This window comes from Apteryx rowi, unplaced genomic scaffold (assembly GCF_003343035.1).
Source record: "Apteryx rowi isolate R43461 unplaced genomic scaffold, aptRow1 scaffold_8, whole genome shotgun sequence".
In the NCBI taxonomy this organism is placed as follows: domain Eukaryota; kingdom Metazoa; phylum Chordata; class Aves; order Apterygiformes; family Apterygidae; genus Apteryx; species Apteryx rowi.
This window is the reverse complement of record NW_020451093.1, coordinates 3,007,050-3,022,903: the sequence shown is the minus strand read 5'-3', so window position 1 is coordinate 3,022,903 and position 15,854 is coordinate 3,007,050. Positions and strand designations below refer to the sequence as shown.

General features: G+C 39.5%; 1 protein-coding gene across 1 annotated transcript in view; it reads right to left on the bottom strand.

The window, feature by feature from the left end:
- The window catches only part of THSD7B (thrombospondin type 1 domain containing 7B), a 271,641-nt gene that overhangs the window by 167,859 nt on the left and 87,928 nt on the right, over positions 1-15,854 (bottom strand). The gene's annotated exons all lie outside the window — the stretch shown is intronic.

Sequence of the window (15,854 nt, the reverse complement as noted above, 5' to 3'; positions counted from 1 at the left end):
TCTTACCCATACATCTCAATGTCTCAGACCATGACAAATGATTGGATAACAACTTTCACTCCTCTTGTCACCATCCATCTTCTTAGTAAGCTTATTTCTTCCATTTCTGATGATGAACCTCTGTAGTCACTTATCTGAGCAGCCAAAAATTTATTGCCTTTACTGGAAAATTAAATTCTCCTCCAAGAGAAATAGAAGGGACACAAAAGGGCAAATTTTCACCCTGCAGTATGTGGATGAGACTATCCTTCTCTCTTTAGTGGGAACTATATACATTTATTCTGTGTCTGAATTTGGACCAAAGGGTATCTCCTGTGTTAATAAGAGTGGGTAATTTCCAATTAAAAAAGAGCCTACAGATGACAGAGATGCCCTGATCAGAAAAAAGAGGCCCCATAGCAATCCTGCTTTCACTGCACATATTTGATAGGGCAGCCAAAGTAAAGTCTCCAAAATAGTTAGTAATTACTTTGGACTGCCTCCAGCTGCTGTTACTGGCAGGGAATAGGAGAAGCCTTCAAGGAAGCAATGCACCAAGAGTTCAAAGATGATATTGATATTTTGGGAAAGCACTGAAAGAGTCAACAGACAAGAGAACGGTGGAACAAAGTACTGAGAGACTGATTTGGACAGAAAACACTGCCAAATTCTGTGGGCTTCACAAGCAGCTGTATTAAAAAGCTCTGGCTTAGCTGGGAGCAGTTCCAGAACTGATAGGATCCAAAATGCACCCTAGCCAGAAACTCCATGGCATTCAGGCTGGATTTAAATGTGTGATATCTCCAGCAATTACTAGAGCCTGCAGTAGAGACTGGAGTATAAAAAGAAGAAATGCTGTAGGATGGAAGTCCGTAAACAAGCGGAAAGAATTCATACCTGCTTTTCTGTGTGTTCAACAGCAAGAGTTGATACTTGAAGAGTGGTAGCTCCCAATGCAGACAGAGGCCAAATTAACATCAAAGGACATGACTGAGGGATCCAAAGGCACATCATCCAAGAAAATTAAGTCCCTACAACTAAGAGAACAAGCTAACCTACGTAAGTCACGTGAATCTCAGAAGAAAGAGTATTAAGAACAGTCATTCAAGACTTAGTATCGAGTTGCACAGATAGCCCTTAATTAGCTTACCATTAAAAATATCCATTCCAGCTCCGCAGTACGTAGAGGGTTGCAAGAACTGCAGGTGCCCAGAGTGACATCATCGACACTGATCACAGCACAGGTTCCACTTCATTAGGAATGAAGTGAACAATATTTCTCACAGGAGAGGAAAAAGCTGATCCAATTTTAATCAAACTGCTGTACTAAAATGCAAACCTTGTGGAATATTATTTTAATTATTGCTCTTTACTCATGCCAATTTCAGCCCATTAAAAAAAAAAAAAAGAGAGAGAGATGTTTCTGGACAGGTGGCCAAAACCCTACGCTGTGCAACGACACCCAGGCCAGCTCTGGAGCCAGCAACAGCAGTCTTCTAGCACAGCACTTCACCCTGGGCTAATTAGCCCAGCAAAGAGCTGAGAACCTGAGTTCATTAACCAAGCTGTTAATATATGTTAATAATATAACTGTGCTATCACAGCTATACTGTTTCCGAGATACAAACCAGTCTCTTGAAATGAAGTGGGCCGTACAGACTTATTAGCTTACTCCGACCTACCTACATACTATAGTATATAAATCCTAAAGCATTTAACTTTCAAAATATATGTCTGGAAATATTGCCAGTGAATATTTGAAAGGAATTACAGGAAATGTATTAATTGTCATTGAAAATGAAAATATGTATCTCAATTGAAAGTCTATGTAAGGGGGATTTTTTCTCTCCAACCTGTTAGTCCAGCAACCATGCTGAACAAAGTGAAGGCTGCATGACTAGTTCAAGACAACACAGGGCAAGCCCATGTTTTTAAAAAGCTATGTTTTATCTACTGAAATAAAACATTTTACTTTTCTTTTTTTAAATCAGAATATAATCTCATTACATGACAGTGTGAGAAGAGAACATATAAACCAGAAGGAGAAAAAAATAAAAACTTTCTGCATAAATTAATGTTTATTGCTTTTAGACTTTGATATTCTGGTCTTTTCTACTTAGATGCAGTTTAAATGTATTACTTGCCACGGCCTTTACATTAAACTCAAGAAGTCTGGCAATTTGTGATAAAATTCCTTATCTCTCTCTCTCTCTCTGAACTTACCCAAAGATCCAAGGTTAATTTGCAGATAATACTACTTCATGAAATAATTATCTTAGTCTATGGTACTTAAAATAGCTAAATTTGAAAACAGATATTTAAGCAAATGAAGCTGTCACGACTACAGGATGAAGGCTGCCTCCGCTCGGAGCTCGTCTCCGCACTGCCCGGACCTCAGTGCTGCCCCCAGCACCCTGGGCTGGCCCCGCCGGGACGGGAAGGGGATCCAACCCAAAAACCTCACTCTCCAAGCTAGGACACGCCAAGAGAAGCAAACATCCTTCCTAGCAGGAAGGCTCTGCCGGAGGTGGCCTGCTCCCCGACGGGAGTTTCGGGCAGCGCGAGGGCCCCGGGTGCTGGGAGCTCCCGGCAGCCCCGCGAGCGCAGGCCCCAAGCCACAGCCGGCAGCGTGGAGACCCTGCTCCCCCAAACGGTCTCGGTGAGCGTGGGCGGCCGCGGCGCTTTCCTTTCCGTAGTGTCATCGGTGGCAAGGGGAAAAAGGATGTTACGAGACCAATCGGCTACGCATGCGCATCGCCAACAGGGTCTCCTCCCCTCTGAGCTGAACAGGTCCAACATCCTTCTCGCGTTCTTCCCACCGTGTCTTACCGCGCCATTTACTCCCTCTTTCCTGAGAAAAGCTTAATCTGCCCAAGGTGCTTTTTTCCTTTTGCATCCCTTAGCCTTTTCCAAACCCGGCACCATCTCTTTCCAGCTCCAGTGCTTGCTGCAAAATGACTGTCCTGAGCCATTCTTTCCCATCCTGCTAATTTTTTCAAACATCCTCCTATTAAACTATACAAATATATTCCTTTAGTAAATATCCCATTAACCAGGTCAGCTTACAGTATTCACAACTTATTACAGAGCAGCTCCAAATCACTCACAGAAGCAATTACGCAATCGTATCCCAGACGACTCGCTTTAATCTTAATACGGGGCTGAAGATGTACATGCCAATATTCATTTGCAGGACTCATTCATTTCCGAGCATTGTACACCATTTGTTTTACCCTCGCTTACACAGCCCTCATGTATTTTTATTTGTAAGCTTTGTGAACTGTCAGAAGATATGAGCTCAGTACCTCACCCTTCATCTAAGTACATCTTACACAAAAAAGTAAAGAATCGAAGATCCTTTCAGAACTATTAAAAACAGGCAATTGTAGAGAAGAGAAATCAGCAAAAGGCTGCGGGATGGTATAGTTTCAACAGAAAAAAAATGGGCTTTTTAAATCAGAGCTTTATTTCAAGACATTCATTTATTTAAGCATCTTGGGAAAACAGGTTGCCATATACTATTAACATACAAAAAAATGCTCTGTCAACCACATGCCGTACTACAGACATTTTGAAGACCTAAATAAATAATGTATTAGAAGATGTAGCCTAGTCTGAATTAATGCAGACTACTATGATATAAATGAGCAGCAGGAGTAGAATTATTTTCCTGGGATTTAAGTTGTATATAGCATTAAAAGTAAAGGTCTTAAGATACTTACTTATTGATAGGCAAGAAACTATTACCTTTAGATCTATGCATGCCCAGGGAGCTCTCTGCTAAATTTACAGCCTCAGTGAGTTTCCAAGACAGTTACCAAATCAGTCAGCTTTATTTGTAAACAACAAGAAAAAGAACAAAATGCCCTCTTGGCTCTACTCTCCTTTGACACAGCACTAAACATACAACAGAACAGAGCTAACTTTGTATTAAACGGGAGATCTGGTGAAACCAGGAGGAATTCTTGCTTCATTATATTTTGCACCTGATAACAAAAACAGAATTCCAGCTTATGGGATCATCTTGGTTTCTGCCATGTATTACAGGCAGCAAAACCCCTGTCCCTCATCTGCTTCAAACATTGATATAGCTACTTTAAAAGAACTGCCTAAGAGTATACCCTACAATTTATGAGGGCTTACCAGTCCTACTGGAGCATCAGCTTTTCTCTACAAAAAAGACTTGATATTTTATAGCTATTTTATCATATGAAAGGAAAAAGCACCGCTTTTCAGTTGTGCACTTGTTGACCCAGTACCCATGTTGAGTCATTTTTCTTGTTTCTTTTTTTTTTTTGGCTCTGGGCTTGGTGATTGCTGCGTCAATATAAGGGTACATATGGCAACACCGTCATCAGACAACTGATAGTAAAATACAGACCACAGCTCCCAGGACAGATTTGAACACATCCAATTCCCACATCTCAGTAGGAATTTTTGAAAAAAATTCACCGGTTCTCAGAACTATGGTAAAAGGATGGATTAAAATTGCACCATATGGGAGGAACTGGCTTCAAAACTGGAAAAGGCATCCCACCAATATGGGATGATTCAGTTCTAAAGAAACTTCACCTCTTATATATGTTCCCTTGGCCAACTGCCTAAAGATACAAACTGAACAGGCTGTTTATTTGAAAAGGAATTATGAAAAATCTTATCCTGTTACTTTTTTAACTCTTTTAAACAAAGGCAGTACCCAGTTTCAGATAATTACAGATGTGCTTCTTACAGACAAAAAGCAAGAAAAACACTGAACAATGGCATTTAAATTGTTCTCAATCTTCTCAAAGAGCTAATCTTTCTCAACTCACTAATTCACTTTCACTCCAGTAGTTTATAAAAGCTCCCTTTTAATAAATATGAGATCCAACACAGATAAATAAATGTGATAAGTGTAATCTATACTTAAAATAATAGCTTGGCTTCCAAGTCTCAGCAGAATTAGAAATTTTTCCTTTTTCTGGCTTTTCATAGCCCATTACTTCATGTCACAACTTAAGAACTCAATCTTGTAACCTAGGTCCACTGAACTCCTGTGCCTCTGCACAGCCCACGATCTATACGAGGATCTGACTCCATTCCCACAGAGAGCACTGAATCCAGCAGGAATTTTGCCGACAAGTATTAACTAACAGTTAGAAACTGCATCCCACGGTCATTTCTACTGCTCTGCAATTTCTCTACTATTTTAGTAGATGTTTTTCTCTTTCCATTAGGACCACCTGACAAAGTGCAAATTGCTGCCTAACAGAGTATCTTGGCTTTAAAATATTTAATTAGAATTAAGAGGAAGATCTACTTTGAAAATGAGAGAACAACACGCCCCAAAACCAATCCCTTCAGTGCCAAACTGGTCCAAAGTTTCCATCTATTGAATTCCTGATGAAAAGTTTGTCAAAACATTTTATTTGAAGGGAAGAGCCTTCACTTCCAGCACCCGTTAACCTCAAAACGAGCAACTAAATTTGTTTTAATCAGCCTACTTTATAAACAGCTTGATAAGAAGAAACTGAAAGAAAGTGCAATACTTTAATTTTCACTCAATAGCATTCAGGATGAAATACCCGGGCTTCACTCCTCGGCACTGTCTGAGGAACAGCGGATACAGAGCACGTCAGCCCTGCAGGCTGCTTACAGCTCCCTGTTCCGCCCCGACGCCTCCACCTCTTCCCTCGTCCGTCTCCGCACGCGCCAAACCCTTCTGCAGCTGGAAGCACAAAGGCTACCAACGCTGCAGTCTGTTGCTGTAGATATTCACCACTAAACTTGATCGCAATCCTGAAAACACATTGTTTGCAGAATCAGGTTTAGTTTATTCCCTTCCGTATTACCTCGGGAGATTAAATTCCTAGAATTTAAACAATCCTGCCTCATGCGAAATGCAATTAACTCACTCTGAAACTTGTTTTTCTTTCACGAGTTATATCGTAACTTGGATTCTAGCCTCCTAGTCCTCACATAGGGAATGCAATAAAACATAGCCAGGCATTTGTTTACCCTAATGATCCTCTGTTGACTTTAAACCTTTTATAATGTTTTGAGTATTTCTCCTGGAAAAAAGTCTTAATTAAAATAACTTTCATTACCAATTCATCAAACATATCCACTGAAGCAGATTTTTCATCTATTAAGAATAAAAAAAATATTTCTAGTGCATTACAAACCGTCTTTTGGCTTGTTTTAGCTTGTCTTCCTAAGGACATGAGCATACGCCATCATGCTGTTTACCATCTGCCAAACCCCAGAAACTTTTGAAACTGCTTACTAATTTAAACCAAATTTGACAGAGCAATTGCTCCTTTAAAGATTTACACATCTACTTAACTAGCAGCTGAATAGTGGAGAACATCTCAAGTCATTGCCATCTTTAGAAGTTACCTGCTGTGCTTTGTTTGCTGGCTGCACAGCGGCTAGCGGAGCACCAGTGCCCCGAGCTGCTTGCCCGGCACGCGGGAAGGAAGGGCTACGAGATAGAGAAGAGCAGTACGGCCAGGCAGGCGGCTGAGGGCATGGTGGGGAAATCGGGATTAGCACAGGGGGAGGACAGCTGCCACACATATCTAGAACATCAACCTTTCTTAGTTCACTTATTTTTTAAAAAGTAAGTATTTTGTGAACATTTCTGCAAACGGTCGCCTGCCCCTTCAATACAGACAATTCGTAACAGCTGCCTCAATGAAAGGTTTCTGCCTGCACAACCTGAAAGCGTTGTATCCACGTATCTCAAGGGGGTATTACAGACAGGAAACTAAAGCCTGAGGAAGTTCTGTGATTTGCCCCGTGTCATAGTTGTCTAAAGAGGATCTATCAAAGCTCTACCAGATGAAACCAGATGAAAATACCCTTGATGTGAACATCATGGAGAGCTACTGGTTATTTTTAGAGGACCCCCTCACGCTATTTCACATATCCAAACCAAAGAGGACGGGACTAGAGCATACAATGCCTTGGAGAGTCTGCTTTACTCTCTGTCCCTAGGGCTGACTGTAGAGCCTGCCCTCTCCCAGACCCAAAGGAAAACCTGGGATGAGAAGGAAAAAAACATGTCTTGAACCAATCCTACTTCTTACTGTGAGCACTGCACTGGGTCTTTGAGAGACTTAACACAAATGTTATCAACTGATATACAAGAAGTAAGGAAAATATCAATGTATGCTCCATGTTCTGTTCATTAGAAGAAAGGCAGTGAAATTCTTCACTTGTTTGATTCCAAAAATCATAACCTTTTTGGATGAGATTCACCCTTCCCATGTGCTCCTCCTGGTAACTTCAGCCATCGCTAGGTCACAGCTCTAGAAGAATTCGGCCCCTGATATTGCATTTCAAAATGATCCTTCTAGTCTCCTTTCTCTTCCGTAAACAAATATTAGTCTTTGAATTAATTTTAGTCGTTGTCCTCTATCTACCATTTAAATATTTTCAAATAGAGTTCAAAAAGGATCCTATCTTGCTCATTTACATCTCCCCTTTGTTTAATCAGTGTTCCCTAAGCAATACAATAAATCTCTAAAAAGAAAATGAACTCAACATACATGTGAAGTTATACTTAGTTCAAAGAAAACAGCCAAAAAGGAATTTTATGCTGTATGCTCAGTTTCCCTGAGAAAACAAGGATTGCTACTTGCTTTACAGGTATTTTTCTTGTTTCTCATTTAAGCAACATGGGATTTTTTTCTGCAATATATTGTGAGGGGCAAAAAATCTCTTTTAAGGTTTGTTTTCCAGATTAAAAAAATTAACTATAAATATATGTGCTGTTATAAAATACAATGAACATTATTTCAGTCTTGTAATTGGGAAATTAAAAAAGGAGTTAGACTGAAAAAAAGACCCCTTTGACCTGAAAAAAATGGTTTAGAAGCACTTTTTGAATAAATAGTTTAAAATTATACATTTTGAACTAGCCTAATATACAAATATTAATCCTTTTATACAGTGGATTCAAACCCATTGATCAGTGTAACAGATCTACAGGACATACACACACCATGCTCTTTAGGTAACCTTTACCACAAACTCAGATCAACTTATGTCAAACTTATTCCATAACATTTAAAACATAAAAGGGCAATACAGATCTTGCAGTAATGAGTGATGTTTATACTTTTCTTAATGTTGTAATTCCCATTTCTTAGAGGGCTATCTTGAACCATTGTTCCAAACCTGCAAGCGTTACAAGCTTGGTTTCACAAAAACCGGCACCTGCTGTTCCCTCCCACTAATGCTAGTGGGAGCTGGATCTTTGAAAATATCATCTCCTCTCTACCAAAACAGCCACAGGGAAGAAACGGCCTTTGCCTTCACCATTTTAACACTGTTCTGAAGTCTTGAAAAATATCTTTCGGACGCATTAGGTACTAACAAGGAGCACCAGATACTGAAAAGGATCTTGTTTTTGCACAGAAATTCACACAAGCGAATTGTGAGGCACTTCACACCACAAGCTCACACTTATCTCGGCCAGCATAAATAAAAATCTTCACAAGTAGATCTAATACCTTCTATCGATACGCACAGAGAGGACGAAAACTGGCTATATGCCTAATCAACTCAATGTATTTCCTTTAGGATCAGCTATCTCTGCTGGTATCTCTGTCTGCCAGCTACACAGAGCAAAACTCACTGCTGGGTACTGAGTATACCTGCTTTCGGGATGACTATCAGGACTTGGAAAAAGCATAACCACAGAGCAGCTGGAAATCATGCAGCTTACTCGCTTTTAAAAATAAAGGAAACTAATCAAAGTATGCGTGAGGTTATCCTCCAGATTCAAGCCCATAACCCTTCCAGTTTCCCACCATTAGATACTTCACCTTGTATTTTGACACAGTATGCCTGACTCCAAGAGACAGGTATTGATGCAAGTATAGCTACTACAAGGACTGTGTACAGACTTTTGAGTTTCTGCCCTCCTTGGCTTGTGGGCCATATGTTTGCTGCAGTCTTGAACGAATTAAGCTATTAAAATGTGACTTAGCAAAGAAAGCGTACGATCTGGATGCCCCTGCTCTTATTTTTCAGCAAGTTACTGATCCTAAAATTAACCAAAAGCTGATCCCCTCTTTCTTCTGCAGACACCAATTTTAGTAGAGCATGCAAAGACAGTAAGTTCACTTGAATTCATGATGGTGCCTGTCCTCCAACTGTCAATGCACCATCCCGAGAACAGGTCACAATCTGCATTTTGTCTTTTTAAACATTTCCAGCAGGAGATATCAAATACCTGTCACCGTACCAGCTGCTGAGAGGTAAGGCTTGATGGACATAATTATATCCATTCCTCCTGGCTTGTAGCAATCCTCAACAGCCAGTCTGCTCAAAGAACAGGTCAGTTTTCATGACTACAAAAAGAGCCTCAAATCTACTGAACAAATCCCATACCACTCTTGAGGATTTCTGAAACACTCAGCAACCTTGCTGCTACATTGCAATATATTACTTCCATCACTGCTGCAAACTGATCAAAAGCCTTCAGTCCACTAGCCGCCTCCTCCTAGCCTCTATACGCGAAATATATGAAGGCATTTGAGTTACTTGTGTTCTCTGCTTGGTGGTGATCTTCTAAATCACCACCTAGGGATGACTTAAGAAATTACGTGCAACGGTTCTTTAAAGACACTTTTAGTTTAGCATAATTATCCTGGGTCATTGTTAGGTAAAATTACTCCAAAAAGCACAAAAAACTTTTCTCTACAATGTAAAGCTAAAGGGCATTTTGAACTAAAGTGATCAGCTTCTGCTTCCTAAGCTTATTAATTAGAAAGACTAGGTCTTCAAAAAAATAAATAAATAAAAAGAGGCCAATTTTACATCCTTTGGAAGACAAAAAGCCTGGTGAATGACAAGTAAGGATTCTACCTAATTGCTAGAAGGCCATGCACATTGCCTGTCAGGATTTGCGTTTCCAACAGTTAACAAAACATTATGTGCTGGGATCAATAGCTCCAACAGCTAGGGTGGAGGAAATTCACAGACTAAGGGGCAGAATCAGCAATTTGGTGCAGGAGGCCAAGTGCTACAACAGTAACTGAACCTGCAGACTTAGGTCTTAGACCTGCAGACTTATCTGGTTCCCGTTTTATTTTTTCGGTTGTGTGTTGCAAGTGTTTTGGGTAATTGGATAATTTTACCTTTCCCTACGAAGTAATTCCAAATCTCACAGCCTTAGTTGTCAAGTCTCCAGTTTGCACTTACATGAACAGTCCATATTATAGAGTACCCATATTAATCAGACCTTATTCAGGCAAAACTCCCATTGTGAGTTCTGTCACGCTAATGCTGACAACACAAATTTTATCCAAAAAGTGTACAGTTCATTGTACAGTCTTTTTGAATCACAATAATTTAGGAAGCAGAGACAAACAGTTCCTAATCCAGTGGCTGAGCCATATGACTTTTATCTATACATTGTTCTCTCATTTATCCCTTATCACTAGAAGCGCGTTCTTCATCTGTCCTCCCCAGTAAGTTAAAGCCCTCCCAGGTATGTTTAGTGTATACGCAGATCTGGAAAAAAAAAACATTACTAAAAAACAAATGTTTTTTCTTACTCCAGGTATAGTCAGATTAAAGACAGGTAGATTTCCATGTTAACTTGAAAGCAACTATTTTAATTTTACAAACAAAATTGCTTCTTTGGTTTCTAAAAATTTTAGTTTCTGAAATAAAGAACGTCCACAGTCTAAGCTCATGCTGTTCTTATTACAGGATAAACAAATCTATATGTACTACTGGACATGGTATATCGTGAGGTGTCACTGAACCTTATGTATCACTGGAGATGTAAAAACTTATTCTGACACGGCAAAAAAACATATTTAAAACTTTTTTTCAGTAAATTTAACACAGTACATCATTTTTCTGAGAAATTAAACAGACTGCAAATTTATTCTGCATCACTAATCCATTATGACATGAAAAAATCAAGAGTTCACTCCAACTCAAATAAAGACATGGACTTTGCAGAGATTTGTATTAAATCAGAACTTTTCAGAAAGCTGCTAGCTTCATGCACTGAATCAGGAATAAAAACAGCCAGGTTTTGTACTTAGAGTGTCTTCTTTCTGAAGTACTCAGAGCACTTTTAGAGACTTTGTAAATGCCTGTTTTATATTTTCGATTTCCAAAAAGCCAAATGCATACTTTCCATGTAATTACTCTAGGCTAGTGACAAGACCAAAACCAAAGTTGCCGTGAATGCTCAGGCCTCTTGCGACGCTCCGTACTGAGCGGCATACGCGCTGCAAGCTGTCTCTGTAGACGACCATTTTGGGGGACCAAAAGATACAACGTGATTGAAATGGAAGCATAGACAGGTAGCTAAACACAGCATTATTAATATTCTACCCCCAAAGAGTCTTCAGCCTTCTGTAAGTGCAGAGTTTCACTGTCAGGCTCTGGCAGAACACAATATTGGATCTTAAAATAACACTGCTTTGATTACCTTACTTCCCTTTACTCTTTGCTTGAATTCCAACAGGATTTTAGTGTCTGCTCTGTCAATAGCATTGTGTGAATAATGGGTTTCTGTTCGGGCACTGAAGCAAAAAAAAGAAAAGAAAGAAAAAACTGCAGAAGGAAAAAAAGTAGACTGGAAAGAGACTGGGAGAGGATTTAGGAAAAAAAGTAATTTCAAGATAAAGCTAAACGTTTGTTTCAATCTAAAAAGAATATTTTGCTTTTATATTATTCATATCCTCTTCTATTTTGTTTTTTTTTTAATTTAGTTTTAAAGTTGGTCTCTTTCATTTGCAAAAAGGTAAACATGAAATATTTAATCCAGAAAAACAAGAAAGAAAACATTTTGACTCGATGAAATCTTTTCACCAGTTCTAGAGAAAAAATTGTCAAATTGAATCAAAATTTGGGAATAGATGTATTTCATCCCAAATGTACTTTTTTCAGTGAACTGACTAATGCTTAAAACAAAACAAAACAAAAAAACCCAGCTGCCTCCTTGGCAAGTGCCATGTTCTAAATGCTGACTGCCTAGAACCAAAGAGGTTACACAGATGAATAAAAGGAAAACTAATTAACAGTATTAAAAAAAAAAAGGTATTAAACATTTTCTTCAACAGGAAGACAACCCAGCAATTTAAATTCCCTCAAAGCAAAGTAACCCAGACACCCAAGCTGCCTGTGTAGAAAGGAATGGCAATCACTCAGCAGCTTTGGAGAGCCAGATTCTTGTTTTATTACTAATCTGCATTATATTTCCTTGATTACATTTATTAACTAGAAGTCAAGTAAAACAACCTTAATTCAGTAAAATCAGAGAGTATCTTTCAATTAAACTCTGTTGCCGATCTACTGATAAAAAAAAAATGAAGTCCCTTTTGATATAAATTTATATTTTTGATTATTTGGACACTAGGTTATTCACTATCACAGAGGAATTGACTTTATTCCTAATACCTCCTCTGCTGGGTATCAGAACAGCCAGAAGCAAATTAACCAACGATCACATGGGAATTACAACAAAATAGATTGATGACTTCTGGATATGATTCTGAATAATAACATTTTACAATCTAAAAATATTGCTGATAGTTGAGATTTCATTTAGAGTATTGTAAGAAACATTTACAAAATGCTTGGAAAATGAATTGTTATTTGTATGAGTCATATTTGTTATTTCAGGAATTTATTGTTATATTTCTTTAACGTATGTTAAGTGTGCATCCTAAGTGAGCCCAGGTTGGACTCCTCACTGCTCTGCTCACAAGCTACGTGGCTACAGTGTGCAGTTCTGAAAATCAGTTTGGTTCAACATTTATCTTGTTTCAGTCTACTCACGTATTTTTAATACAGCCTAATACAAATGTGAAATAATCATAAAGAGGGTTCCTACGCTCTTCCATCAGACTGAACCCAAACAACATTTATATGTTGATTCCAGTTGTCTTTCTTAGCATCTAAACGGGAAGACTGGGAAACCACCTATGAAGGTGCACCAATTCCTGTTCGGACTGACATTTTACCTGCTGACCCTGAGCCAATCCCTACTCTATTATAATCTTCTGTTTTCTTCAGACTACTGAAGCGTTGCATTCTTTTTATCGCGCTTTACTCAAGATGCCTGCAGCCACCACAAGGGCACAGCACACGAAAGACAATTATGGTCTCTATTTTCAAAAACTGAAACAAAACACATTTTTGCTACTATCCAGTTGCTTTTTAAAATGAGAAGGTTTTGACCGTGTTTGTGGTTTTGTATCTACTGAGCAACAATATTCAAGGAAAGCAAGTGAACTGGAAAGTTTTCAGAGAGTTATTTTCATCCAGTCAATGCACAGGGATGTTTTTCAGTTCTAATCAAAACTGTCCAAATTTCCAATGTCAAATACTCACAACAATCTGATTAAGAATACATTACAAACAGGAGATTATTCAATTCCTTGTCGAACAAGTTAAAATCAACTCTGAGAAAAATCACAAACAATTCTTGGGTTGTTTGCGAATACAAAAAAAAAAAAACAGTTTTCAAATACATTCTTTGATCTGAACTATACGTCCATGCACCTCATCAGACAGTCACGTATTCTAGCCATCAGTACCATCATCCATCTTTCCCATGCTAGTCTTTTGGCTTCACAGATTTCCCCAAAGTATCTTTTGTCCATCACAATATTTGAGTAACTAATTAATGAACAACTTTGGAAGAAGCACCTGACACAGCTCCCTTCCCATTCTACCCATAATTTCCTTGCCTCCTTTTCATTATACTGTTGCCTTCAGACCCTACAGAAGAGGCGCACTCAAGGAACATGGACCAGACACTAAGAGCTTCTCACAACCATAGCACAAGTCCCAGTGACTTATCAGCAGAGATTAGAGATACTACTAGATGGAAGCAGGCAGAGCTGGCAGTCGCAGAGCAATGAGAAGACCATGGTCTCTTCAGTCCTCCCACGTTCCCATCTGCTGCAAATCATAAACGATAGGCTCCAGCTGCGCCATGAAAAAATGCTGTGTGCACCATGTGCACTATGGAGGCCCTTTCATTATGGACCCAAATTCTGCCTACAATAACGCATTTAAGAAACAAAAACCAGTTCTATACCTCTTGACTAAGTGGAAGTAGAAGAGTGTGCTATGCCACTGAAATCCATGCAAACCCTTGCAAAAAAGATACTGCTTTGACAGAGAAGGCTTTGGAGAAACAGCCTTTAGAAATGAAAAGAAGGATGTTACAGGGGGCTCCTGAGGTGCAGTCTCAGCTAGAGAAAGTGGTTAGCCCCCATCCCTGCTCCCCCCCCTGCACCCCCTTATCAGGGCAGGTGCTTTGGGAGCTCAGTGGAGAATGGGGAAGGGTGGCAAGCTGCTGCGTGTGGCTGCTCTGCAGCCTACCTGCTACAAACGAGGCGGACAGCTTAGCCCCTTCCAGCTTCTAAAGGCAACTCGACTAACAGACTGCAATAGGAGGAGAGCATCATGCCAAAAAGTCTGGCATCAACGGGAAAGGGAAGATGTCCTTCAGGCAGGGCTATACAGAAGCATCAAGTTACCAAATCAACATACTCCAGCCCCAAATGAACTCTGCTGTTAAGAAGAGGGTACATAGGGTTTTGTCATTTAACAGGGTCCAGGAAACGTATTATTTATCTCTTTAGGCATTCAATGGGAACACTGAGTAACCATGCTAGGGTAAGGGCTACAGAAATGACTGGATTTTAGGACATAGATTTGAATTCTACAAAAGACACTGAAGTAAATGAAAACAGCACATAAAGCAGCTACCCTAAATGCTTTCAACAGCGCAGTTACTTGCACAGAGTCCTGAACTTCTGTATAAATGCTGAGCATTACCATAGCCCTTTTGCTGTTTTACCCACACCTGATTGGTCTTGCAGTTTCTCATGATTTGCTATCAGCTTCCAGCTACCAACTAATCAACTATCCCAAGCAAAACACTTTATGCAGTTCTGCTGTTTACTCCAGTTTATATCCTGGAAAATATACCAATTATTTCAGTGGGAATCTTGTTAAGAGAACATTATGGAAGGAGCACAGGTTATAAACAAAGCAATTAGTATTACTGGATTGACAGAAGGATAAACGAATTGACATTTTCAACTTTGACTTTAAGGATTTTGACAGTCCTGTCCTACTGGATTAAAGATTCAGAGAAGCTTAAAAGTAGTATTAACTGATGCTTCTAATCTGTCTAGTGATCTGGATATTTCCTCGGGAAATCTTCTAAATTAGAAGCGGACAATGTTTGAGTATAGTGACAGTATTTGCCCTGGGGAGGGGAGAGCAGGGGGAGAATGTTCCAACATTGCTTATTGCAACTAAATATGCACAGAGAAATGATAGTGAAAAGGGTACTGTGAGACTTAAAGTACTTTGTTGAACAACTAACTAAAGAAAACGCACTTCAAAGGCATGGCACCTCAAGGAGCCCTAACCTGAGAGAACAGTTTGAGCAAAGATCAGCGAGCATTTGCCGTGCTATCTGCTTTCCTTCAGTGTCTCAAGTCGGTGCACAGAAACGGATGTTGGCACAGCTTTGGAGAGCAAAGTACACGGTGCTCCTCAGCAATACGAGAATCCACCTGCGCACGTCACTGCAGAACTGGAGCTACAACTGTGATCACAGATCTGAGGACACCACTCGCACAAAACTCAGTGACTTCCCTCTACTCGATTTTGGCTATGTCGTTTTGTAACAATTGAAGACACTGCTCCATTTCCACAAACTTACAAGAAAACTACATATATTTCTTAATGCATTTCAAAAGAATCTTTGCTCTTCAGGCAAAGCTGCTGTTATTTAATTCTGTCAGTTAATAATGCCTCATAAACGAGGAGCTATTTTTAACCACTTGCCAATTAACGCATCTTGTTATCAACTTGGAACTATTTCTTGTGAT